Source organism: Melospiza georgiana, chromosome 17 (genome assembly GCF_028018845.1).
Source record: "Melospiza georgiana isolate bMelGeo1 chromosome 17, bMelGeo1.pri, whole genome shotgun sequence".
Taxonomy (NCBI): Eukaryota; Metazoa; Chordata; class Aves; order Passeriformes; family Passerellidae; genus Melospiza; species Melospiza georgiana.
The window spans coordinates 5,486,160-5,511,500 of record NC_080446.1 but is presented as its reverse complement, the minus strand read 5'-3'; the positions used below and the strand labels follow the sequence as shown (position 1 = coordinate 5,511,500).

The window sequence follows — 25,341 nt, the reverse complement described above, 5'->3', positions numbered from 1 at the left end:
ATTTTTAAAAAAGAATTAAAGAATAAAATGCGCAGAGACAGAATGCCATGTTTTGTTATGTCATTCCCTGCCTGCCTTTCTTCATGAGAGAGATTTCAACTTAAATACAAAGACTGTACTTTTAAATAAACAATGAAAATTGAAAATAAGCTTCCTTGTTAAAATATATATCTGTATTTCCATTTCCTCTCTCTTTTTTTTTAAAGTAATGCAGTACTGTGAAACTATACCGAAAAAAGAAAATAAATAAATAAAATAAATAAAAGCTGGGCATTAGGTATTAGGATTCCAAACGGGATAGTACATCTTTAATGATACATATGATAATTAAAGAATACAATAAACACAATTAGCATATGCTTTAAACAGTTTATTAGTGAAGCTTACCATAAAATCAGAATATATAGAGCTCCAGGGTTTGTTGGGATAACAGCTTCTAATCCTTAGAGTCATAAAATCCCTGGCTTGGAAGAAATGGGCATCTTTAAAATGATTGAATCAGCAGGCCTCGAGTGAAAACACACAAATTAGCAAACTCCAGCAGTTGGGCACCGCGCGAGGCTGCGGCGCTCGGAGGTGAAGCCACCGCTGCCACTGCCCCGGCAGCTCTGATGGAGCTCAGCGGGGATGCGGGGATGCGGTGGACACCGAGGAGATAATGACTTTAACTCCTTCCAGACCACGCATACCCAAAAAAAAAAAAAAAAAAATTTAAAATAATAACAAATAGCAAGGAATTCTAGTTTATTTCGCAAGTAGTCATTGCGAGGAGAAGGGGAGAATGAATAAGTGATGGGCATAAATGAATGATGGGCATAAAGGAGATCACGGGCTCGCCAGGCGCAGGGGGGTGCTGGGTTTGGGCTGCCCTTCCTTCCTCCCTCCCAGATCTCAGCGTTCCTGCAAGGCAGAGCGCAGGGTGACAGTGGGGACAGAGGATGGGTGGCCCCCATCCAGGGGGTGCAGGAGAGCTGGGACCCAGGGCAGTCACTGCGGGAATTGCTGGGAGCTTAAAACTTGAATAATTCCATTCTCCCAGTCTGGACAGGGCTCTGGCCACTCTCACACAGCAGACAAACACTCCTGGCAGCCTCACTTTGTATCTCCTGCTCTTGCCTTTTTCCTTTCCAATTCCGCCTTTATGTCTTCTTTTCTTTCCTTCTAACTTCAGTTGGGTTGAGGTTTTTTCCGCTAATGATTAACATATAAGCTCTTTACCATCATCTCCCTACTGTAGAGATAATTTCTTCCCTCCTTTGTTATTTGTTTGTTTGTTTGGAGGGGGCGAGGATGAGTTTAATCCTGTGGTTGGGAAATTTCAGGTATCTTTCGAGCAGCAGGGAAGGCTTTGGATGAGAGTTGGTGTGGGCTGAAAGGAATGAAGCTCTGCAGAATTGTTTTTTTTTTTAAGAAAAGGGGCAAACTGTCAACTTTGTAATGAGTCCTCATCAGTTGTGATGACTTCCCAGCTCTGCAGCAAAGGAGAATAGCAGTCAAGCAATGTTTGAACACATTCTTATGGGGAAATTGGGGTGTTTGGATCATGAAATTAGATCTGAAGACAGCCAAACAGCTCAATTAAAATGAGAGTTTCACTTAAATGAAGGCATTTCATGTTTGCTCATCTCCTGGTCTTATCTGAACCAGCTTTTCCTGCTGCATGGCAGAACTGATGGGCACAATGCTGCTCTGCTTCAGATACCTGCCTGCTAATTTGGGTGGGAATGCTGAAAACCCTTGTTATTCATGGGGACAGCACATTGCTTTACGTTTATCCCATGCTTGGAATTTATGTTGATATTATTTTCCAAAACTTTTACCTGGACCTCAAGTCCAGGAGGGGGAAGCACTTTGTTGTAGTAATGCCAGTGCACCATGTAGGCCACATTCTGCCCCAGATATTGGTCTATTTGTCTGGTTTTGCCCCATATAAGTCTAAAGACAAAAGGAACAAGCTGAAGGAGAAATGAAGGTCCAAAAAGATGAAGTGACTTTGCCAAGGTCAAACAGCAGGATGGTGGTGAAAGCAGGAATATAAACATGAATTATATTGTCACTCTGCTAGAAAAAGAGGTTGAAATGCAGCTCATTTTTTTGCTGTAGTTTAGACCCAGCTTGACATATTTGACCTCTATTCAGCTGGCCAAGGTCCAGGGAAACAAATATGAAAAATAGGATTTTCTGTCTACTCTGGGGAAAGACATGAAGGTAAACTAAAATGTGTCAGGGGTTAACTCTGCAGCACTGGATTTTAAGCAAACCAAGGGCTGAGTCAGGGTCTGGTTAACTGGTTTTTTCTATTGACTTCATTGGTTTTGAGTTACACTGAGAAGGATAAAGAAATTTGGCCCAGGGACTGGGGAGGAGGGGAGGCAATGCAGCAGCAGCCATTTGCTGTTGTATTGTTCCCCCACTGCCACTTCTGCACCGATCCATCCCTGGCAGTGCCTGACAGGCACCAGGCTCAGCAGGTCCAATCCCAACACCTGAGTTTTAGCTCCATCTCCAGTTTTCAGCAGAGGAATTCAGCATCCCATGGAGCATTCACAGCAGACTGACAGGGAAGAGGAAAAAAAAGAGACGTTTGGAATTTGGCTCAGCCTGTAAAACCCTCACTGTGCTGGCCCTTACCTGGAGGAAGGTTGCGCAGACCTCCAGCCCTGCCTCCTCTCCTTCTGGGGAGGAGCTCACCACCTGGGAGGTGTTAGGATGTGTTCAACCCTCTGACCAAGGGCTGTAGAACTGCTGGCCCACGAGTGTTGCATGATGTGTGTGCCAGACACGACTGCAGTGGAGCTGGGGCACTGGAGGGACCTGGCCCTGCTCCCTTCGGGCCACCTGCCCTCCCACACTCCCTGTGGTGGGCACTGGGGTGACACTGCCACACTCAGCTCCAGAGCATCCTCCTGGGAGAATTGATCTGGATCAAAGTCAGAAATAGAATTCAGTGTTGGCTGCCACTCTCTGCTCTTGCCGCAATAGAGGAAGCCATGACATTTTGTAGAACTTGAGATTTTAAGGGGAATATTTTCAATAAGGATGTGTGCACTGCTCTCTTTATCATCCAGGTGTTTATTTTTCTTAAATGCGTGGCACAAGGATTTTTCCATTTTGAATATAAGGTCAATTTAGCATATGCAGAATATTTTCCTGTTCACTTTCCATTAGCATTTTGTATTTATTAGTGAGAAACTAAGAAATAGTGGATACTGAATTCAGCTAAAAACCAATTCTACACTGAATATTTAACAAAGACATGACTTTAAACTGTGTTAGTTATTTTTATAGGTGTTCTAAAAATAATACCATAGAGTTTATTACCTAACCCCTATCACACAGAATTTGACATTTGGATGTTGAGGGCTCATATGTATGTTAAAACAGTGAGAAAATATGCACAGAAAAAATTCAAGGCTTCTGTAAAATAAAAATAAAACTCCCAGAAATTTATTATGTGACCCAACTACACTGCAAATTGAAAAATTGACAGTGGTGGGCAGCCTGTACACCAACATTCATCAGCTTGGATCCCCTGCACAGGCTCTTAGGATGCTCTATCACAGATTAATGTCTCTCAGCAAAAAACCTGCTATGAAAAAACAAGGCATGCAGCTGATAAAATTAATGAAACAAATCATTGTTGTAAAGCATTTGGTGAGGTGTGAATTTGAAAACCACTTTCCTAATATTTGTAAAATAAACAAACAGAAATTAATATCCATTAATAGTATCATAATGATCTTAACTGAGAATGTTGAACTGTTGCCTGTTTTGTTCTTTTCAACTGCAGCATCTTGCTGCAACTGTTTTTGTGGCTGGGGAATAATCTGCTTGTGTATTCTGTAATGATACAAGAAATAAAACACAATAGGAGGAATAAAATCTGAATTCCCTTCTCAGCAAAGAGTAATTCCACAATCCATATATTTTTGGTAGCTTGCCTATATAAGGTGCAGAGCTTTATTTCCTAGACCATTTTCACTGCCACCTCGAGATGGGCTTACAGGAAGAAGCAATTCTGCTTCATAAAAAAAAAAACTTTACCCCAAATTTTAAAATGACATTGGGTGATCCTAAATTTCCTAAAGGCTTGGAGTGTGATGCAGCTGCCATGGTGGCCTCCCTATGGGACAGTCCCTTGTCATGGCCTTTCTCACCAAGGATGATGGGTTTCAGATCTTCATATCTCTTGGTAGCAGAGCTACCTTCCAAGCCAGGTAAAATGTGAATAATACAACATTTTCCATGAGAAATAGCTTATTTGTATTTCTGCAGATAATGCAGTAGCTTGCTGGTGAAACTAGGCACTGTGTGGACTGAAGTTAAAATACCAGTGGGTCACAAAGGGAAATCGTGGAAAGAAAAAAGGGAATTTATTCTCTTAATCAGAAGCAATACAGCACAGGTTCACATCCCGATAGTTTTTACATTGTCATTCACCAAAGGCAAACAACTTGGTGCCAGATGGTGCCAATGGATGAAGGGACAAGGGGGTTCAGACACCCAGGAGACAGGACAGGCCCAGTCCATCTCTATCTCAGTGCAAATACCACAGAACAGCAGCTCTATCAGGAGGAAGCCTCAGCAGCAAGATGGGAGAGTTTTAGCTTTGGCTTCCATGCTCTCCTCTGCAGTTTGCTCGGTCCCACGTTAGTGTTTGCACGCCTGCCCACACAGGGAGGGAACATATGTTTTGGATGGGATCCTCTCTTTGAAAATGTGTTTTTGAAGCAAAAACAAATGTTAAACATTCTCTTAGCAAATACCTCCCTTTGAAAGCCTTTCTTCATCTATCTCATGCAGACATGAGTTAGTGTCTGTCCACCACATCACCATTAATTGTTGTGCAAAGTGTCCAGCAGGTCCACTCCAGAGGGACTGGAATTTATGGGGATAACTGACTTTTCACCCCATTGGCTCAGCAACCTCATTAATTTGGCCTCAATCAAAATATTTCATCCAACCTGAAAAAAAAAAACCCCAACATGTTTTATCTCAATATTTCTCAACCACTTCTATCACTGCTCCCAAGATTTTAGACGTCATTTTGAGATAAAAAACCTCTGAAACATTTCGTTTTGGAAGTGTGGAAGCGAAACTTTTTTTAGCCCCTCTTCCAGCCTGCCACGTTGCCATATTTACCACGGTGCTAACAGTTGTCAGAGATTATCTGGCTGAGTCACAGCTTTTATGGGCTCCACTCTGGTCCTAGAGACGCGAAGCAGCTCCTCTGCAGCCCAAGGTTTATGTTGGCATAAGCGAGATCAGAATTCGCCCTTCTGTTTACCATTTAGCTGAATCACCCCATCACAGACCAACTGTCATCTGTCACTCCATACTTTTAATGGTACATTGCACTGATGTTGTCTATTTTTTCCCTGTCCCAGCAGCCCTGTCACTCTGGTATGTGCTAATCTCTTCTTCCAGGCTTCTGTTGGATCTCTTAATGACAGTGCCACTGCAATTTAAGGGTTTATTTTTTAAATAAAAAAAAAAAAAAATTTACAAGAGAGACTTTGGGTAGCTGGAGGCAGAATCAGATTTGCCCTGTAACTCAGGCTGCAGACTGAACAGACCTTGGGCTTTTGAAAGTGCCTCCCAGGATGTGTTTTATCCATCCAGTCCCAGGCATGGCATCATCTGGGGAGCAGAGGAGGAACCCCCACTCCACCACCAGCGCATCGCTGCGGCTCTCCGACAAAGTTCACAGCAGAGAATTAATTAATCTTAAAACTGCAATCTCTTCCAGCAGCTCTGTGCTCCTACAGCCAATGGATCAGAAATCTTTTCCAAGGGCTTGGCTTCCTTGGGGCCCTGGTGGTGACAGAGCCTGGCTGCTGATTAACCCGTGTGGTGACAAGGGGCACGCGTCCCCTGCAACAAGAATCACGTATCCTTTCTGTGTTGTGACAAACAAAACAAGGGGAGAAATGCCTTGCAAAAGGCAGTCTGGCTGTGGGAGGAAATGCCCACCCCAGGCAATAAAAAATATTTCAGTGTACTAAGATTTTTCCCTGTTTTTCCCAGAGGTGCATGCGGGAATGGAGGGGATTAGAGCTACAATAATCTTCTGTGAGTTTTACATTTGTACATGGTTAGATTGATCAGCTAATAATTTTAGTCTGCTATTATTATTATTATTATTTTTGCAAACACCTAGGAAAAGATCTTGAGGTTTACTTGTGGCCTTTCCAAAATGACCCTTATGTACATGAAACAAGCAGTAACACCAAGCAGTGAATTAAGTGTGAAGTAGCACTTAAATATTGCAGGTAGTGCTTGTGAATATGAACCCTTTTGGGGATCCCCACTTTTTCTGTGGGCAAAGGTTTTTCTCCTTGCAAAATGCAAGTTAACAATTCACTGTTCTGGTGAGTCCGAGTCCCGCGTGCAAATTGTTTCACTGCTTTGACTGCTGAATGTCTGTGACTTGGAGTGTGCAGAACTTGAGGAGGTCCATCTGCTAAGGGAAATAATCTTGTGTCATTGCAAAATATGTTTCTGGGTATGTGTGTATTTCTCTGTGCTCCTTCTTTGTCATGATTCCACGGTTTAATTTAAATACGTGTTTCACTTCTCTCCATATTTCACGTTTATTGCAGAGTATGAAAATCAGGAAGCTTTTTGTTCACTTCATACATCTCTTCCAACAAAGCCAGACATCCGAACCCGGCACAGACTCCAGAGTGATTATTGTTACACATGATCTATGGAGCAGATAAATTACAACTTGATTTTTATAAGGTATATTGAGCCTGCAGGCTTCAGCAGAAACAAAAACAAAACAAAACTCAAAACCTTGGTTTAACTAGTAATTTGAGGAAATATGACAAACCTGACATGGAAGTCACAGAGCAAATAAATATGCACATCCATCATTTTGTGAAATAATGCCTTCGCTAGAGAGACTTCTGCTTGCTGCAGTCTGCAGTGTAAAATTTCTTCATGGTTTACTGGCCTCAGATCCTGCTACATAGAGAATCAAGTTAGCTATAGTTGAAAGAAACAATTCTGTGTAAGAAAAACAGTGTTGTGCAGTAAAATAGTGCACATATCAATCATGTGAGTGAAAACTAAGTTGGTTTTTGGATATATTATAATATTCTTGGAATGTTAGAGGTGTTTTTTATTCACAGGCTAAAATGATTGGAGACTCTTTACCTTTATTGTGAAATAATCCAGTTCCTAGAAATAAAATCACCCAGTGGTTATTGCAGATAGAAAATCCTACTTCATACAAAATACAACAAAAGGCAGTTTCAGAGTCATCTTCTGAGCACAATAGTTTTGTTGGTGCACTGGAAAGGAATAACACACACAATTCTCCCTTCAGGAACTGGCTTTTGGTACCAACTCTTTTTTTTTTTTTTTGTAGCTTGCCAATAGTTGGACGGTTTTGTGTGAAACTAAAGAACACCATCAGTGCCCTTTGCATGAGATCTGCCCCTCAGACTGTCCCCTCCCTGCAGATTCAGGAGCTGCAGTTATCCCTGAGTTGGAGTTCACAACACAGCAAAATTTACCCTCTCAAAGAGGAGGCTGTGGTTTGGGCACTGACAGGGATGTAGCCTTTGACACCTGGAGGAGGGCTTTACTCAGAGTTTAGGGGTTAAATCCAACAATTTATGTCAAACTGCTTCTGGATAAAGCACAAAACAGAGCCAAAATGCTCCACTCCTAAAGAAGTGTCTTTGTCAAAGCCACATCTCTTTTCATGCTCCATTCCTGCTCCAGCATGTCCTTAGAGATTTCTCCATTTCCAGGGATGCTTCTTGGAGAGGCAGGATGGAGAGGAGCCAGGTCACCACCACACATAACCATGCAAAATGCACAACACCCACGGCCCAGAGAAGGAGATGCTGCCCCACACAAAGATGAGGGTCTGGGGCCTCCCAGGTAGCACAAGACCTGGATCTGCGCTCTGTCTCCACTTTCAGAGAAATTCCAGTGCCTGGAAGAGAGTGGAAGAGCCTTTGTGTGCAAGTTCCCAATGGGGCACATGTAAAAACCACAAATTGAGTGGCTCAGCCACACCAGAACTGAGGATACACAGAATTACTGCTGTGGGTTGCAGAGAGCTCTAACACCTAAGCTGGAGTGCCAAAATGGAAGATCAATAGATCAAATAGGTCTTCAAACAGATCAGGAGGAAGGGCTGAAGTCCCTTCTGAAGTGCTGCTCTGACCCATGGAACCTGGCTGGGAAGTCTGCAGGGAAGTGTCTAAACTAGGCCAGGCATCTGCATCTTCCACTCTTACAAGAGTGGAAACAAGATTTTACAAATACAAGATTGTCCTAGATGCACAGCAAAGACAGCAGTCAGAAAAATAAGCCTAAGTTTGACCTCTACAGAAGCTGTATTATCCTGATCTCGTAGGTTTTGGTGCCTAGATATGACCCTGTGTTGGTCTGATCCTGCAGTTCTTGGCCAGGCAAACCTTGATTGGACCATGGTTTATATGAAGGGCCCATCATCTGCCTCCCTGTGTCCCCCAAGCTGCACCTTGCAGTTTAAAAGCCGAGTGCACATTCTCTCCTCTTAGCATTGCAAAGCCAAAAGGACTGGTTTGTGCTTCATCCATAAAATTGCCAGCTAAATATTCATTCTGGAGCCATTAGTCCAGGTGTTTGTCAAGGAAGATGTACAAAGCAGCCAGAACATGTTTAGCATTTCATGTACCAGGCTGAGCTGCAGGAGTGACAGGTTGAAAAATCTTGTTTGGACTCATAGACTGAAACCGTTTAATATAGAAGTCACTGGTGGACTATAAATATGGAAAGCCAGTGTGCCACATTTTTATAGAATCCCCATTCTGCATGTCTTTTAAACATATTGAAACTTCAGAGAAGCTATAGAAGTTAAACTCACCAATTTTTGCTTCAAACATTTACAGTTCTTCAATGAAGGAACATTCAGAAGCTCAAATGCCTGGACAAAATACACTTTATTTGAATGTGCACTTAGATTAACTGATCCCACAAAAGCCAACTCTGTTCATTTAGGCCAGGAATTACCCAATTTGCTCACATAATCTCAGCAATTACATGTTCATCTTTTTTTAAATATCAGACCTATGGTGTGATTTACGTGGTATGTGATCTTTTAACTTAACCTCAAAGATATTAATCTTTATTAAAGGGTACGAGAGGCAAAGAGGGGGAAGAGAAGCCGGTGACAGATACTCTGACAGCGAGGAAAAGTCATTTATAAAGTGAACATCAGTAAACATTAGGAGTGACATATTGATATCAGCAGCCAGGAAATGGCTGGCTGAGCTAGGATGAGGAATTACACCTTAAATTGTGGCAACCATATTTTTTTCCCAAGGTTGATCTTTTATATTTTTTAAAGAGAAATTTACTATTATGCCTCCTGCTTCCCCTATGGTAAAATGGCAGAAATTTGACTGAGATTTACTTAAAGTGACAGCAATGCCCCATTTTGTCCAAGAAAGATGATCACTAAATGTCACGTCTATCTACTCTCATGTGGATCACTTATTTGACATGTTCATGTCTCAGCTTCATAGCAGTGTGCAGCATGTTTCCTGGTGCTCTGAGGCAGTCTGGAATCTTTGTGGTGAAAGCCTGAGCTGGCCAAAGGCAGTTCATTAAAATAAATAAATAATGTGTTTGGGATTCCATTGCAAGGGTGTCAGGCCAGAAAAAGGCATGAAAAGCCTCACAAAACCAGACCAAGAGCGTATGCTTCTGGTCAGGCTGCCAGAAGGCCATGCTGGTGGAATGCTCTTGCCATCTCAGCTGAAGTAGAACCACGGCACAAAGCAAACATTGGTGTTTAAATACATGAAATAACCTTGTACAATTTACTGTTTCATTTATTTTTTAGGAAATCTGAAAAACAGCACACTCGGAACCAGGGCAGAGCGTGCATTTTCCCACTTTGCTGAATTCCTGGAGGGAGAGATGCAAAACCCAGCTGGATGTGAGGGAACCATCAGCAGGAGCTCCTGAGGTGGGGAGCCCATTTAAATCTCCTTTGCTGAGCCTCAGATGTGACCCAAGCAAAGCAGAATGGAAAGCGAGGCAGAAAGGCTTTTTGAACAAAATGGAACAGTAGTCATGAATAATTAATGGATTCCTACCTTCTTTGCCATTTTAACTTGTCTTCCTTAGTACTCATTGCCTTCCAGTCCAGAAATGTGTCTGTAGATTAATTCATGCATGTTTGGCAGCAGCAAGTCAAGAATTAAGGTGTGTGCTGGAGATGCAACCTCCCACCAGACCCAACCTGATTCAGCAGTCTCCCAGCCAGAGCCAGGGAATGCTCTTGCACAGATCCAAGCTCTGGGAGCCTCTCAGCAAGGCCAAGAGCTCTTTTTCCCATTTTCTCCTAAAAATTTCTACCAGTCCTGTGTAAATACAGAAGTTGATAATCACAGAAAGTTCTTAAGATCTGAATGCAAGGACATAAATACATGTCATGAGAAGGACAAACCTTTGGTTTGTTCCCGCACCAGAGATTCACAGATTGCCATATATTTATTCCTTTTTGGGTGGAAATACCACAGTCATGAAATACAGTGAGAATATTTACTCCTGGCTTAGCCTGTTGACTGCCCTGTGCTATCAGTGCAGTCATACCCTCAGTCAAGTGTGTTTCACCAGCCAGTCTAAGGGAGGCTCTGTAAAACCCCAGGTTTTTCTCCCACTTTCCCTTTGATGCCCAGCTGCCAGTTCCCATGTGGGCACTCGCCTCAGACACAGTTTAACTCCCAGAAAACCTGCAGGAGCAGCAAAACCAGCTCAAAATGCATCCTAAGTAATAAGCAAGGGGTTTTTTTTTGGTGGTTTTTTAGTGTATGGTGGAAGATTAAAGCCATTCTAAATGAAAGAAGAGTGTGTAACAGGGTACAAGATTTCTAAATAGGTGGCACATGTCAGCAGGCATTACAAGAGTGTCTTTAGGTGAGCCTTTGATATCGACTGCTGAATAGTTCAGTCAGAGAGATGCTACCAAGCAAGAGTTGCACTGCCTTGATTTGTTTTTTCCAGCTAAAATAAATCTGAATAGAATAGACTTAAATTACCTTTGATTTTTCTGTCTTTAAAAGGACACATAAAAGCTCACGAGATCACTGCGCTCCCCGGGGAATAAAAAAAAAGGGAATGGGAAAAAGAAACCAGGAAAACCATGAAAGATTCATTTTAATGGAATCCAGGTTTAGCTGTTTCATATTTAATAATGTTTAATATTTCATTTACTACTGGGGACTCACCTTTTTCAGAAGAATGTAAGATTCAAGGCACTATTGTGCATTAAGATTTTATGTCTGACTGTAGCAATATTATAAGGGTTGGCATTGGAGCTGCTCAAGCCTTATGCAGAAAGCCTGGAAGCAACAAGGGTTTCTTTCTTTTTTCCTACAGCCAAAATAGGAGCTGAGGCCCCAGAAAGTGGTGGGGTAGAGCTGTGAATCCTAGCAACAGGCGGGGAAAGAACTGTACGTTTCCTCACGTCCTCCAAGTGTTGGTGCCTTCTGGTACATCATTGACAGGAAGAGACACAGACCATGGAAAGGCCCTCCTTGCTGATGCATCAAGAAAGGGCACATTTTTTCCAGTGGGATGGGTGAGTTATTGCATTTTGGGGGGGAAAACAAGAAAAGCAACACCCCACAGTTCATGCTGTTGTTGCTGTTGCACTTTCCTTCATCACAAGGCACTGCTTTTTGTTGCAGGGGTTTTTTTTTTCCAATTTTCTGTGCTCTTAGTCTTTTTTTAAGCCCTTCTCAGTGATAATGTGGGCTTTTCTTTTTAAGTGAATTATGAAAATTTGCACTCAAAAGTGTGAGCTTAGGGTTCTGCCAGAAAAATCCATCATTCTGTGGCCTGCAATGAAATCATGGGTGATAAAAGCTACCACCCATGTTCAGCAGAAAGGGAACTGAAACCAGAGCACTTTTCTGGAAGAAGAGGCTCCTGTTAAATATGCAGCAGTCTTGTCTTGCCAATATTAAACTAGCTTTTCTTCCTAAAGAACCTGTCAATACAGTTTGACCTCTCTCTGTGGATAGTCTTCAGAGACTGAAGCGCTCAGATAATCTGAAACAGTTCCCCAGTACCATCCCAGAAAAAGTCACAGAGCCTTGGACAAAGAGCAAGGTGGGATTCCAGACTCCTTGGTCCCATCATTTTGTTCAGAAATCCACCATCTCCCAGCTGATGCCAGTTTCTCTGGGTTTGCCACCAGTTTTGCTCTTGGGAGAAGCTTGCAGACTCTTAGGAGCTTTGCCTGGATGCAAACTGTGGGAAGAGGGGCGTGGAGAAGATCTGGGCTTGTGTAACACGGCCTGCTGATTCTGTTAAAAGAATAAATTTGTGGAAAGCAGCACTAGTGGGTTGCTGCCTTGGACTGGACCAGCTGCTGCAAGGATGAAGCACAGCCCCACACAGAAGGTTGCAGCAGAATAGAAGGATTTGGCTCCCACAAGGAGGGTCCTACAAGCCCTTCTGCCTTTTGGGACATGTTCAAAATTCACCCCCTTCCTGGAGCAGCTCCCTTCAAAATTTTCTAATAAGATTCCGTGCCAGTATAGGGAAAGTTTCTTGTATCATTAGGGGTGTTTTTGCTCGCAATTTCAGTCTCAGACCTCATTGAAGGGCTCTGGCATTTGCATAACTTCCCACGGAAACTGAATCAATGTTTGACATCATGGAACAGAATCTCAGGCGTGATTTAGCATTAGTAAGCCACCAGTCATCAGCACACTGTCATTCCCCTATAGCTGACATCTTAATAGAGTCAGCTTCATGCACACACATGTTCACCAGCAGCAAATTCTTCTGCACTGGCCATGCAGGAGCTTTTCTTTTAACATGGGCTTGCACACATGAACATCCAAAAGACACTGGTCCAATATGATCAATTTTCAGGGCTCCAAATGCATTTTCCCTTTAGGTAAGAAGGCAATTTTAAGTCCTCTTAAATAATTGAAGATACTCCTGATACAATCAAAAGTCAAGCTCCCCAAGATGAAAATGTCTGGATGATGAATAAGTTAATGGAACTAAAATCCCAGTCGTGGCTGATTAGGGGACCAGGAGAGTTTATCAGAGATGGGAATGTGCAAGTCCAGTCACAGCCTGACCTTGTAACGAATGAGAGCTGAAAAGCAATTAATTGAGAAATTATCAGGGAAAAGCGAAGTTGTATGGTTGGTTAGCTAAAGCAATATGTCAATGGGCCAGGGATTGATTTGCCTGGAATACCTCAAGGTCTCTGTTCTGATGATTCAGGACTTGAAGGAACTGGCCCGAGCCAAGCAATAAAAATAAAACAGGGTCAGGAGAGGGAGTCATCAGTCAGCACTGGAGATCATGTATTATTTAGCTGGTAGTTAAGGGAAATTATCAAACAGGAGCAGACTTTAAACCCAAATTTTTTTCCCCGTGAGAGGGGAAATGAAGGGAGGGAAAAGAAAATGTTCCTTTGTACCGATGCTCACTGTCCTCAGCTCAAACACTGAGCTTGGGAGCTGGGTCCTGAATGTTCACAGAGAGGGATGATCAGTCCTGACAGTGGGCATCATTTATTGTTGAGCATTTATTTCCTCCCTTCCTGCTGCCAACAGGAATGCACAGGACCTCTGCTCCCACCTCCAGCAGACACCAGGACCTGCCCCAGGCCACCAAACTAACAGTGACCCTCTGCCCACCTGAACCTTGGTTATTTAAACTCATCCACACATCAGCTTCCCACATCCTACACGTTCGGGAAACTCTTGGTGGGACCACAACTGTGCATGTTGATCTGAGCTGCAAAACGTGTCTGCAAACAGAGTTCTGCTCCTTCAAAGATGAGTATGAAACACCTTGAATGACAGTGTAGTATGCTGTAGCTCATGAGAGCAGCAAAGCAAATGAGAACAGCAAAACAAATTATATATAAAGTCTTCTAGAAGGATCAGTGGGTTGGGTGAGAATAGCTGTGCCTTGTCTTGTGACAATTCACTAAATGACACTAAACTCTGTCTCTCCCTTGCGGAAGAAAGAAGAAAGCTCCCACAGAACCAGCCAGTACATGTTTCATGGCAAGATCAGGGCCTCAGACACCACAGACTCTTCATTTTTGGGATAAAGATCCTGAGATACTGCAGAAAAAATTTTGTTGGAAACCTGCAGCTAGCTTTCCCATCAGGACAACACTTCAAGTTCTGTTTATTTTTGTTTTTTAATAGAAAGACTTTCTAAATTCTTCAGACTTGATACTGGGTCTTTTTTTATCATGTCCCCCACTAATCAAAATTACAACAAAGCTATGATTTTAGCTTGTTTCATTTCAATACATAATGAATACAAGAAACTCCAATGTTTCACTGCAAACAGCCATTGCTGATGCAAAACCAGGTTTCTAGAAGGAAATTCCAACAGCAGCTGTGAGATAAAGGAACAGCTTTATCCCACTGCCTATGGACATATCTGAACACATTTCTGGGACTCACAGCATGTCACGCTCCATGGAATGCATTTTCCATTTGTCCTGACCTGAGAGCTTTGCATTCAAGGAGCAGATCCCCAAGTGGATTCATCAGGAGGAATAATAACCACTGCATGAGCTTGGGCTGCTGGGCCAGCAGATCCATCCTGTAGTTGTCAGTGTGCTGAAATTCAGGGTGCCACAAATGCAGCCTCCTTTGATTAAGGAGCAGAAGGACACAGCAATATTTTCTCAGTCTATTTTATTGAAATGCAAGAGAAAGGATTCTTTTTGGGGATTGCATCACTCCTCTCCTCTGAGGCCAAGGTGCTGCACAGTCTCAGTTCAGCATCTGGGAGTTTAGGAGGTGGTGGTGGAGGTGCTGAAATATCCCAGCACTAATCACCTATTATCACCTTATGATAATTTAAAAAGCTGATTTCAAATAAATCCTCTTTGGAGCAGGTCCTTGGCTGGCCCTGTGCTCTGCAGAGTGCAAACACAACCAGCCCCAGTAAAACCAGTGGAATCCCAAATGTGACCTCAGGTTGCATGGAGCAGTTAGCTGGCTATAATCACTGGGATGGAATGAAGTCATTTTGTTCTGCTAGGAATCAGGAGATCTTTTTTTGGATCCACAAAAGGTGTGCTGGACTGCACTCTGATCTCACAAGGTTGGGGGAAATTCAGAGATTTGGCCTCTTTATTTTCTTTGCTGCTTTCAATGGCAGCCAAAGACTTTCAGCATAAAGGCTGTGATGCTTTAGGATTGTCACAACGTGGAAGGGCAGGAAAATGCCCAGTCTGGAGTCTGACACAGTTCCCATTGTAAGTTAAGTGAAGAAAGCCCAGCAAAGGCATGAAGCAGTTCCCACCAGCAGCACTTTTGTGTAGCAGTGCTGGTGTGAGCTTTTGTGCGCCTGAGCCCTCCCAGGAAGGGGGAGATGGTCAGGTACCCCTGGCTCCAGGAGCCACTGACCCTCACCCAGGGCTCTGAAGCAGCGTGGTGTGCTCCCAGCTCTCCCAGACATTTCTCACACAGGTTCAGGTAAACCATTCAGCTCTTCTTTTTCCTCCATGTCTTGTTTAAATATGGAATCATTCCATTTTAATTCCCACTCACCTGATGGTGGGTGGGATCACAGTCCACCGGTGCAGTGGGGTGTCTGGGAGCACTGGTGTATTTGCCCACTCCTACTTGCAACAGCAAATTAATTTATGTTTGTGATTCTCTGGGGAGAAGGAAGTCACTCAAGCAGGTAGGCTCTGGAGGTCTAGGCTTTAAAATATTGGCTACTGGCCTCAAAAAGAGCTTGGCATGAGAGACAGGCTTAGTTACATCTCTACATCCCACATTTGGGCTGGTTGCAAAGGGTTAACAGACACTGCAAAACATTTCTAGGATGAAGTGCTAAGATTTAGTGTACTGAATTAATTCTTAAATTAGAACAGGGGATTTGCACATGATTTCTAAGGGAAATTATCTTCTGGGTAAAATTAATACAGGAGATGTTTCAACATCTGGGATAGCATTATTATGAGCAATGATTACCCAGACATTGCCAAAAGAAAGAGATCACAGTAAACTCTTTCTTTTCCCAAGCAAAGTAAGCTCCTCACCCTGAAGGGGGGAGAATATTTGCAGAGCCTTGGCTTATTTGGAAATGCACAGGAGGATTCTACGTGAGGAAAAGGCAGCGTGCTTTGCTGATGGATGGTTGGGAAACAGAAGCGCAGACAGGGAAGGTTCTCTCTGCAGGTGGGCTCCAGGCACCCCCTGCCTCCCTCTCCTCTGAGCTCCTCATCAAAAAAAGGCGCTTAATGCAGTGCTACAGCTGCCCAGGTGCTCGATGTTGGGAGGTTAAAGAGGAAACACACTGGCAGATGTGACCTGGAAAACCTCCAAAAGGGAGGTTGGTCCTTCTGCTCCCTACCCAGAGACCACAGAACTCATCCAAACGCCTCATCTTCCTCCAGCCTTCAGAGGGGCGGCTTTTCCCTGGCAAAATTTTAAGTAGAGCAGAGAGTAAAGCCAAAGCAAGACCTGCATCAAAACAATCACACCCCAGGAGGAGCTCATAAATATTTATTTTCCTTCAGTCTATTTCATTTTGTCAGGAAAAGAGGAGGGCGCTTGAGTGGGAAAAGGAGACCAGTGGCACAGCGCTCCTTTCACAGGGAAAAACACCAATGTTTAATTTAAAAGGGCATAAATATAAGAGAAATGCCTCTTTACTCTCGTGTTAGTAGCTGGCTATTAAATTACATCACAAGTGCTACGTGTGGGACCAGGCGAGTGCATGGTTATTTCTGTCTCTAAACCGGAGTGCAAGTCTCAGCGTAATTACTTTGGATCCAAGTGTAATTACCAACTGATCTGCAGGAACATACACAGCAGTGACATCCATCCCAGGCAGCATTAGAGGCTGATGATAACACGGCATCATTAACACAGCTTAGCGCTTCCCTCGGTGGCTGCAGGCCACGGTGTGCCTCGACAAGGGCTGGCCCAGGAGCCACCTGAGCTGCTGCCCCTGCCCGTGCAGGGCTGCGAGCAAATCGCTGCAGACAACGGCAAACATGATACCCTAATCACGGGAAATTAGCCTGGGACAGAGGGGTTTTTCCCCAAATTGCACCCCCCTTGTTTTGGTATTTCTGCAACCTGCCCCTGTTTTCTCCCCAAAGTCCATGAGGAGAAGGAGGGTGCTGAGTCCCCCTGGGGTCGCCACCTTTTTTGTTTGGCTTTCTTCTGTTTTATTCTGTTTTACTGTGACAGCATCATGCTCAGATTTTGGAATATTTTCTCTAGAGTTCACAGCTCATCTGTTTCCTTTTGGAAGACAGTGGGTATAAGGATTTTCTTTGCTCCATTCTTTATCTTCTTTTTTTTTTTTTCCCAAGGCTGAAAGCATCACAACAAGTAAACAACCTATTTATTCCGATGGTCTTGGAAGCTTTCTCTATACCTCCAAGAAGGTCAGAGAAATGAATCAGAAAGAGAAAAGGAGAGAAAAAAAAAAATCCTCCTTTCTTTTCATAATTGCCTGTTTTGTTACCACACCTTCTTAGTGCTATGATGTTGCAAAGACAATGCAATAGACCAGTGTAGGAATGAAGATGCACAAAAGAAAAAAAAACTGATTTATTTATTCAAGTTGGTGTTTACAGGTACTTTAGTTGTGTCCATTCTAGTTCATAAACACAAACAAATGAAAATATGATAAAACATAAATTGACATAATTTCCTGTAAGAAGTACAGAACCTAAGATTATGCAAAAAAAGCAAGAAAATATCTCCCAGCTCCTGTGGGTAGGATTGCATTTACTCCCAGCTCAGGGTCAGTGATGGTAAAGTGAGATTGACAGGGTAAGTAACCCCTGAAGGAGGTTTTCCATTTTGGTCAGCCCTGCTAAGCCATGCTTGCTGCTTTGAATGAGCTCAGTTGCACAGAGAGATCTTCTTTTTTTTCCCTGATTCTGCTCATGTGCTGGTTTTATCTGAGCAGCTCCGCAGATGTCAGCGAGACACATTTTGTTTTGAGTTACATCAGCGTAAATCACAACTGATCCAGTGAACTCGGAGATACCCTCCTTGCAGGGAGAGCTGTGACACCAAGAGTTTGGTGCCACGCTATTGTGACAGCTTAAAGCCCCTCCACGAGGAAACAAAGTCAGGCTCAGCTCTGTCCTGGAACACATTACAAAGCATGTTTGTTATTGCACAGAAGACAGCATTTGCCTTGGCTGTGAACGAGAAACCCAGATCTGTAACAGCTAAGATTTCATCTCTACCATTTATCCAATGAGCTTCCCAATCCTCTTGCACAGATAACCTGCTGCTAACATAGCAGTCAAGATCAGAGCACTTAATCAATCACTCACTGAGGACAAATATGCGTAATCTAAATTAGAACAAACCCAGGCATATTTTATATGACAGCCGTACAGATTTTTAAGAAAAAGCATTGGCAAGAAAATTGCATGAGAACAAAATTGTTTTGTGTTTATGCTTAAAGTGGTAGATTTCCTAAAAGCTTCTGTGGCATTAGGTAGCCTTGAATATACAGGGGCAAAATTCTGCTTTCACTGCTTTCACTTCCACATTTTCATCAATAAACCAAGGATGCATTTTGTCCCTCTGGCTCTGAAGCAGAAATCCTGCTGCAGACCTCAGTATGATGTAGAGTCCTTCTTAAAAACCTTTCATATTTTATGATCACTGTCGATTCTCTTATGATCAGTGTTGGTTCAAGCTTTCATGAATCAAAAATCAGCTCGTGGAACGCATCTTAGAGCAACCTATTTGTCTGCAGGTAGCAAAGGAAAGTGGTGCTTTGAAGAATAAACCCCTCTGCCTTCAGAACGAAGCTCAGGCTGCACAGGAGGCTGGAGCAACTTACAGATTCTATTCAGGCTCCTCTCTGGGCATGCTGGGTGACCTTGTGTTCTCCCATTTTCCTCTGGGGGAGATATTATTTATCCCTGATAATAAAACACAGGATTCTTCAACTGCGACTCGTGGTTTAATCTATTGTGTCAACTTACACAAGCTCCCTTGGAAAAAAAGGAAGATCAGAGGCAATAAAAGGAGTAAAAAATGAAGCATCTTTAACTGAAGTCATACAACTTTCATCTGAGGTCAGGCCCACGTTGCCCTGACTGTGCAGGGTGGGATCTCCAGAGAGGAGCATCCCAGGGATGGCCTTTGAGAGTGGGTGGCAGCTCTTGCACGGTGCCCATCAGGCTTGGAGACCCCTCAGCTTTGGGTACAAACCCAACAAGCAGCAGGAAGGCTGAGCCCAGCCTCTGACAGGGCAGTCAGCACTGGCTAAGGAAAGGAGGGGGTCTGAAAAAATGCTGGAAGTATCTGTGCAAACATCCCTTCTCCATGCACCTCTGCAGATCAGGCCCTGAAAAGAGTTCCTCTGTTGAAGTTCTGTCTCTGCTTCTCCAGAAGAAACAAATGGTCCCACAAAAGTTCACACATCACTAAACATCCCAAGGAGACTGAATTTCAGTTTATTGCCTTATCTTGGGACTTTTAAATATCTATTTCAGTTCCTGCATGAAAGCAGGTCGGATCCAGAGTGCAGCAGGACTCATCTGACTTGGTTTTGGAGGGACCTGTGAGATTTTCTGGGGACAACTGTCAAATTCTTCTCCCAGTCAGCTTGCTGAGGTGAGGCATTGCCATCAGCACTGTTGGCATGGGCAGGTTTGATCAAATTTGTTAGGGAGACGTTGGTAAAAGCAATGACCTAATATTGCAATTAAATATTGCAAGGGTGAATACCTATTCCCAGAAAAGTCTGGGAAAAGCAACACAGACGACTTTGGAAAATTTATCTTGGGTGTGCAAGCAGGGATTAGTATGCCTACTTGCTGAATTTTGCACCCAGAGGTCAATTATGGATTTTACCTGGATCTCTCAGCTTCAAAGGTCAGATCTGAATATGAAGCTTCTTTCTGCTTAAGGACAAGACAGAGACACTGCAGGTACCAGTGACCTGGAAGCAGGATTCCCACTTTCTACCATCCACAGAATTTCCAGAAATCACTCTGCATTACATTTTGGACTTAGATGCTCAGTTAATTCCCCACAGATCCCCATTAAAGTGCCTCAGTGCATGGCCTGGCTTTTTTTTTTTTTAACTTAACTTTGTTTTTATAAACTTCTCAAGGTTTGACTCAGTCACTTGCCTGGGAGGCTGCTGTGTGAAGGTGCATGAGGATGGACTGGAGAATTTAAATGGAGGCCCCCCAAACAGGAGCATTTTTCCCTTAATCCTCCCACACCACTGGGAATAATAATTCCTCGCAGGGCTGTTGCACAGCTTGATTCATTAAGGCTTATGAAGTGCTTTTAGCTCCAGCACTGAAAGGCTCTGAGCAAGTTATTTTGGACTGCTCAGGTGTTAGGAGGAGAGGCATTGCAGAAGGAATACAAATAAATCAAGAGAAACTGCCCCTTCCTTCCACGCATTCCCTGCCCCGCACTGCTCTCCATCACTGTTGGTGTCAAACAGTTAATTTACAAGCCCAGCACTTTACAAAGCCCCTGGAGCACCAATTGTCCCTTTCTCATGCAACATCAGCTCCTCCAAACAGCCAGCTGAGTCTCCGGGGTCAGCCTGCTCCTGCCCTTCCCAAGGCAACTCCTGGGTATTTATTTTTGGACAAGCCAGACCCAGCATCACCATCGCCCTGCAGCAGGATGCACGGGAATAAGCCCGGGATGCTCTGAAATGTGCCATGCGCTTGGCCCAGGAGGGAACACTGGCCTGGGGAAGGTGACCCAGATATCCCACCCAGCCCATCACCCACCAGGGCATCCCCACAGCCTGGCAGGGCAGCCCGGGGCAAAGGAACAGGCTCGGGGCTGGGCAAGGTGAAGGCAGCAGCTCTTTCACATGGCTTTTCTTCCCCCTCCCTCCCTCCCTCCCTCCGCTGGTCTGCCTCCCCTCCTCCAGTCTGTTGCACAGGAGCTGCCGGCCATGCTGTTCCAGTTCAGGGGCTCCTGCTACAGAAAAGATCAGCTGTTGGAGAACCCATGGAAAGCCCTGGGGGAGAGCCATGGCCGCAAGGTAATCAGCAGGCAAAGTTATTACCATTATGCTGCTAATTAATTCCCAGCTCATTACGTTTCCTGTGGCTAATTTGTACTCGCCGCTGATTTGATTAAACTCATCTCTATGCTAATAAATGTGTTTTCCATTTGTTTTAGCGACTGTAGGAAGAGAGCCCGGTATTTACATATTTTGACGTTTATCAAATAAAACGCGGCGCCTGAATTAATTCTGCTCTGATTTATAAGTGCAGGGGGGAGGAAGGGGAGCGAGGGGATGCTGAGGGTCAGGCGTGTGCGTGGCACAGAGAGCTGGGGGGGCTCCTCACATTTCATCCTCCCAGCCCCATCCTGCCCAGGGATGCTCCTGCAAGGCGGCCTCCACCTGCTCAGCTGCCCCCCTGCCATTCATTTCCCCTTCCCAGCTAAGTCTGGGGATGTGGGGCTTTGATTTGTAGGTACATTGCATGGTTCAGCAGCACCTCATCAGGTGGATTTCTCTTTGTCTTTCAGAAATTGCTCTAAATGAAGATTAGGTTTACACTGCAGCACCTCATTATAAGCAGTGACTGTGTTTCCCAGTCCTGTTCATCAGGACTCGCTACAGTAATATCAGACAGCTTGAATTTCTGATCAGGGGGAGGAACAGACACCTTGCCATGCACACAGATTTATTTTAGGGATGTGTTTTACCCTCTCTACCTCAATAACTTGCAAGGCACAAAGCTGCCCTCCAGCATCTGCCTTCTAAACCCAAGACCAACTCTTAAGGGCAGATCATCACCAAGTGAAACTCTGCTCAAAACACTCCTCCTGTTTCCCACACTTAACTGCTGCAGTATCAGTCTTGTCTTTGTTTGGGGTAAATCCTAACAGAAAAACACACTGAGAGTGTAAATCAGTGGGATTTGTGTGTTAGCATCACCAAGGGTTTGTGAAATCCAGCCTTTCCTTTTCCCAGGAAAACTGGCAGTGGTCACCAAGCACATCCCCTCTCTCTGCATGTGTGTTCGCACGTGTCATCTTCTGCTGGTGCAGGGACATCTGTGTCACACGGGATGGAGGCCAGAGCCTCGCAGGAAGCGTAAGAAGGGAGCAAGGCAGGGAAAGGTTCCTCTTCTGGGGCTGGAAAAGGCACAGTGGCTTAACAGGTATGCCTGGTAGTCCAGGGGGATCTAACCCATCCCAGTCCTGCTTGGTTTTGTCTGGAAAATTGGTTCAACCCAAGAGAGATTTGTTTTCCCTCTGCATGCTCACTTTGGGCAGGATTCTCTGTTTTCTCTGCCAGGTTCCTGCAGGTCACACCCTGGGGCAGCCCACAGCTTTCTGTCACACTCCCAGCAAAAGTTTCCCAGTAAAGAGGAGCCCCAACAACACCACTTCTCACTCTGGCAGTGAGACACCTTCCACCGCTGCTGCTTCACCCCAGGCAATCTGAAACAGCTTCATAGCTTAAGTAACAATTAACAGCCCTGTCTTTTGGGAGTGCTTCTGGAGCGCTGCGCCTCCCCTGCTCTGGAGCCTGTGCTCCTGCTGCTGTGTAACCCGAACTGGGGGCATCCCCCAGCTCCTGCCCACCCCTCATCCTGCTGCCTGCAAGGGTGGTGATGGGCTGCACTGTGCTGCCAGCCCAGCCCCGGCTCAGCCAGGGCCGTGCTGATGCTTCTCCTCCTCTGGCACTCGCTCCCAGGCAGCACAGACACTCCTGTGATGCTGCTCAGGACGCACAGGATGAAGGTGCCCCTCACAGGGCTGACCCAGGGGAGCTGCCAGAGCATGGCAGGAGGTCCCTGGGCTGTTTTTAACACAAGTCCCCAAAGAGGAGCTGGCAGAGCCCTGCCTGGCTCCCTGCTCAGCTCCACATGTTCACCTGAGCAATGGGGGCTGCCTCGCCTGGGCACTGCCTTGGCCACTCACCCAGAGTCCCAGCAGCTCAGCATCTCTAGAACAACCAGCTAAGCCATGCAGCAGTGGATTGCTGGACCTTCCTCTTCCTACAAAACCTTTTAAGCCTTTGCAAAAGCGGGAAGTATTACGGACAAAAAACCCGCCTTGTTTCGCATTAACAGCCTTTGCTTTTCCTGGCGAAGGTGGGACAATAGCCACACGCTGCATGGTATCAGTGTCACAAAGAACAGAACCAAAAGGCTTCAGCTCAGGACAAATAAAAGTAACATTGATTCCTTTTTATTTTTCCTTTTTTTTTTTTCTTTTTTTTTTTTTTTTTTTCCAGCTGGTATCAATACATTAAACAACCACGCTGGAAAAGTGAAATTGATTCAAGGCCTTCAGTGCTCCCTGCCAAAAAAGCCTCCTGCAAGGATCTATTCTGTATTGAATTACAGTCTGGAAAAGTTCAATAGGTTATTGTACAAACAGAGAGCAAAAGCCCGTCAACAATGGAGCCAAAGTGATTGTGCAGCTCCTTTGTGCTTGCCAGCCCCGCGCCCCTCACGAGCTTGGATGTTAAATCAGTTTAATTAAAATGGTGGGCTTCAAATGCCTCGCATTTTTTTAATGCATGTCCCTGTGTAAAGACATGTAGGCTGAGGTTTAAAGCTGCCTGCCTGCACTGACAGCCCCTCCATCCCTTTCTTGGTCCTAAACTGCAGCGGATTTTTACAGCTGCTGAGCACTTTGGGCAGATGCTGGGGCTGAGCAGGATCATCAGCCCCATCTGAGCAGCTCTAGGTCTCAGCAGCATCCTCAGCCTCAGCCCCAGCCCCATCCAAGCAGCTCTGGGTCCCTCAGCATCATCCCCATCAGAGCAGCTCTGGGTCTGGGCAGCACCCTCAGCCTCAGCCTCAGGCCATGGTGTGCTCCCCTTTGCAGGCTGGAGCTGTGCTTTGGAGCTCTCTCAGTGTACAGGACTTGGTTGTGGGACCCTCCTGCCCAAAGCCCTCCCTAGAGGAACCAGGTGCTCCCCAAAAAGCAGCAGGGTGAGCTCCCTGATGCTGCAGCAGGTTTGTTTGTCACAGCTCTCACCACAGGGTCTCCTCCTCCAAGGAGGCGGGAGACACTCGTGAGCTACATCAGGGTTTCTAAATCCCCCCTCTCCATCTCTAATTAAGATTCAAATTGAGTATAGAAATCATGTGTAAGTAAGATGCTAATTATTAAAGTCATTGATCTCCCAGACAATAAAGCAGCCTCGCTTTTCTGGCCCTGCCCATGTTTTGAGGCAGCTCTGAGCCCTCACCATCATAAATACCCAGGATATCTGGAATCCACACTGGGGAAGTGTGAAAATGATTGGTTTTGTGGAGAGGCAAAGTCTCCATCTTGCTCTGAACAAAACCTCTACTCCAGGCCCAGCCCCAGACAAGCCTGGCAGCATGTCTGGCTCTCTTGATAGCTCAGCTCCTTGTAATGACCATTAAACTTTGGTCCCCCACATCACTGGACATCTGCTTTTGCCCTTGTCCATCCTGCTCCAGTGCATTTATTTTCTCATTGGAGTGAGTGGGATTTACTACTCAGTGTATTTAATGGGATTTACTGCTCAGTGCATTTAATGGCTTCTTGTTCCCAAACTGGACAACTTCCATGGTTGAATATCCTATCTAGGAGTTACAGGGGTTGGGGAAAAGGTGCTCTCAATTTGAAAAAATGTATGAAAGAATGGCTGGAAAATTACAGAGAGGGAAATTCTATGGAAAGCAGAGCACAACCAGTATGGGGCCAGGCTGGAAAGTGGGGGGCAAAGCCACAGGGCTGGGAGGATGAAGGTGGCCAGTGCTTTAGTGACCACAGGAAGGACAGACTCACAAAAAGAGAAAAGGCTTGGGCTGCAGAAGAGAGGAATGCTAGCCTGAAAACACAGAGTGCAGCACCACACTGCACCAAAACGCTGGAATTAACATCAAAGCAGTCCTGGAGCAAATGAGATTACGGTATGCATGTTAATGAGGCAGCAGCACTAATCAGCCAGGATGCCTCGCTGGGAGGGCTGCAGTGCCAACTTGTGAATTTTTGTTGTCAGGCTGGACCCAGCTTCCATTTGGAGTGAAGATTTTGTTTGGTTTTAAAAGCATCAGTATTTTTGTGGGGTTTCAGGCAATCTCCGATTTGATTTGATTTCTTCAAGTAGATGTCTGGCCCTTCAGGGTACAGAGAAGAACTTGGAAATGGGATTGAAGTGGTCCCCAGGGCCAAACTGAAAACCACTCCAAAGCCAAGGAGCAGATGAAAGTTGCCCAAAATGCATTTTACTCTATTTTAAAACATCGTTATTTTTGAGCCAATCTCACCAGTTTGCAGGGTTGAGTGCACAGCTTTGCACACAAAAGGCAGTGTATTTTTGTGCCAAGCTTTCCTGAGGAGCATCAAGCCA

The 25,341-nt window shown here is 44.8% G+C and overlaps 1 long non-coding RNA gene across 1 annotated transcript in view; it reads left to right on the top strand.

The window, feature by feature from the left end:
* Positions 1-23,560, top strand: part of LOC131090806 (uncharacterized) — a 133,074-nt gene extending 109,514 nt beyond the window's left edge. Inside the window, exons 4-10 of the long non-coding RNA XR_009115340.1 lie at positions 5,753-6,371; positions 6,603-6,744; positions 9,851-9,976; positions 11,392-11,593; positions 20,914-21,027; positions 22,047-22,159; positions 23,242-23,560. This is a non-coding gene — a long non-coding RNA (uncharacterized LOC131090806). The remainder of the gene's footprint in view (positions 1-5,752; positions 6,372-6,602; positions 6,745-9,850; positions 9,977-11,391; positions 11,594-20,913; positions 21,028-22,046; positions 22,160-23,241) is intronic.
* The last annotated feature ends 1,781 nt before the right edge of the window (positions 23,561-25,341 follow it).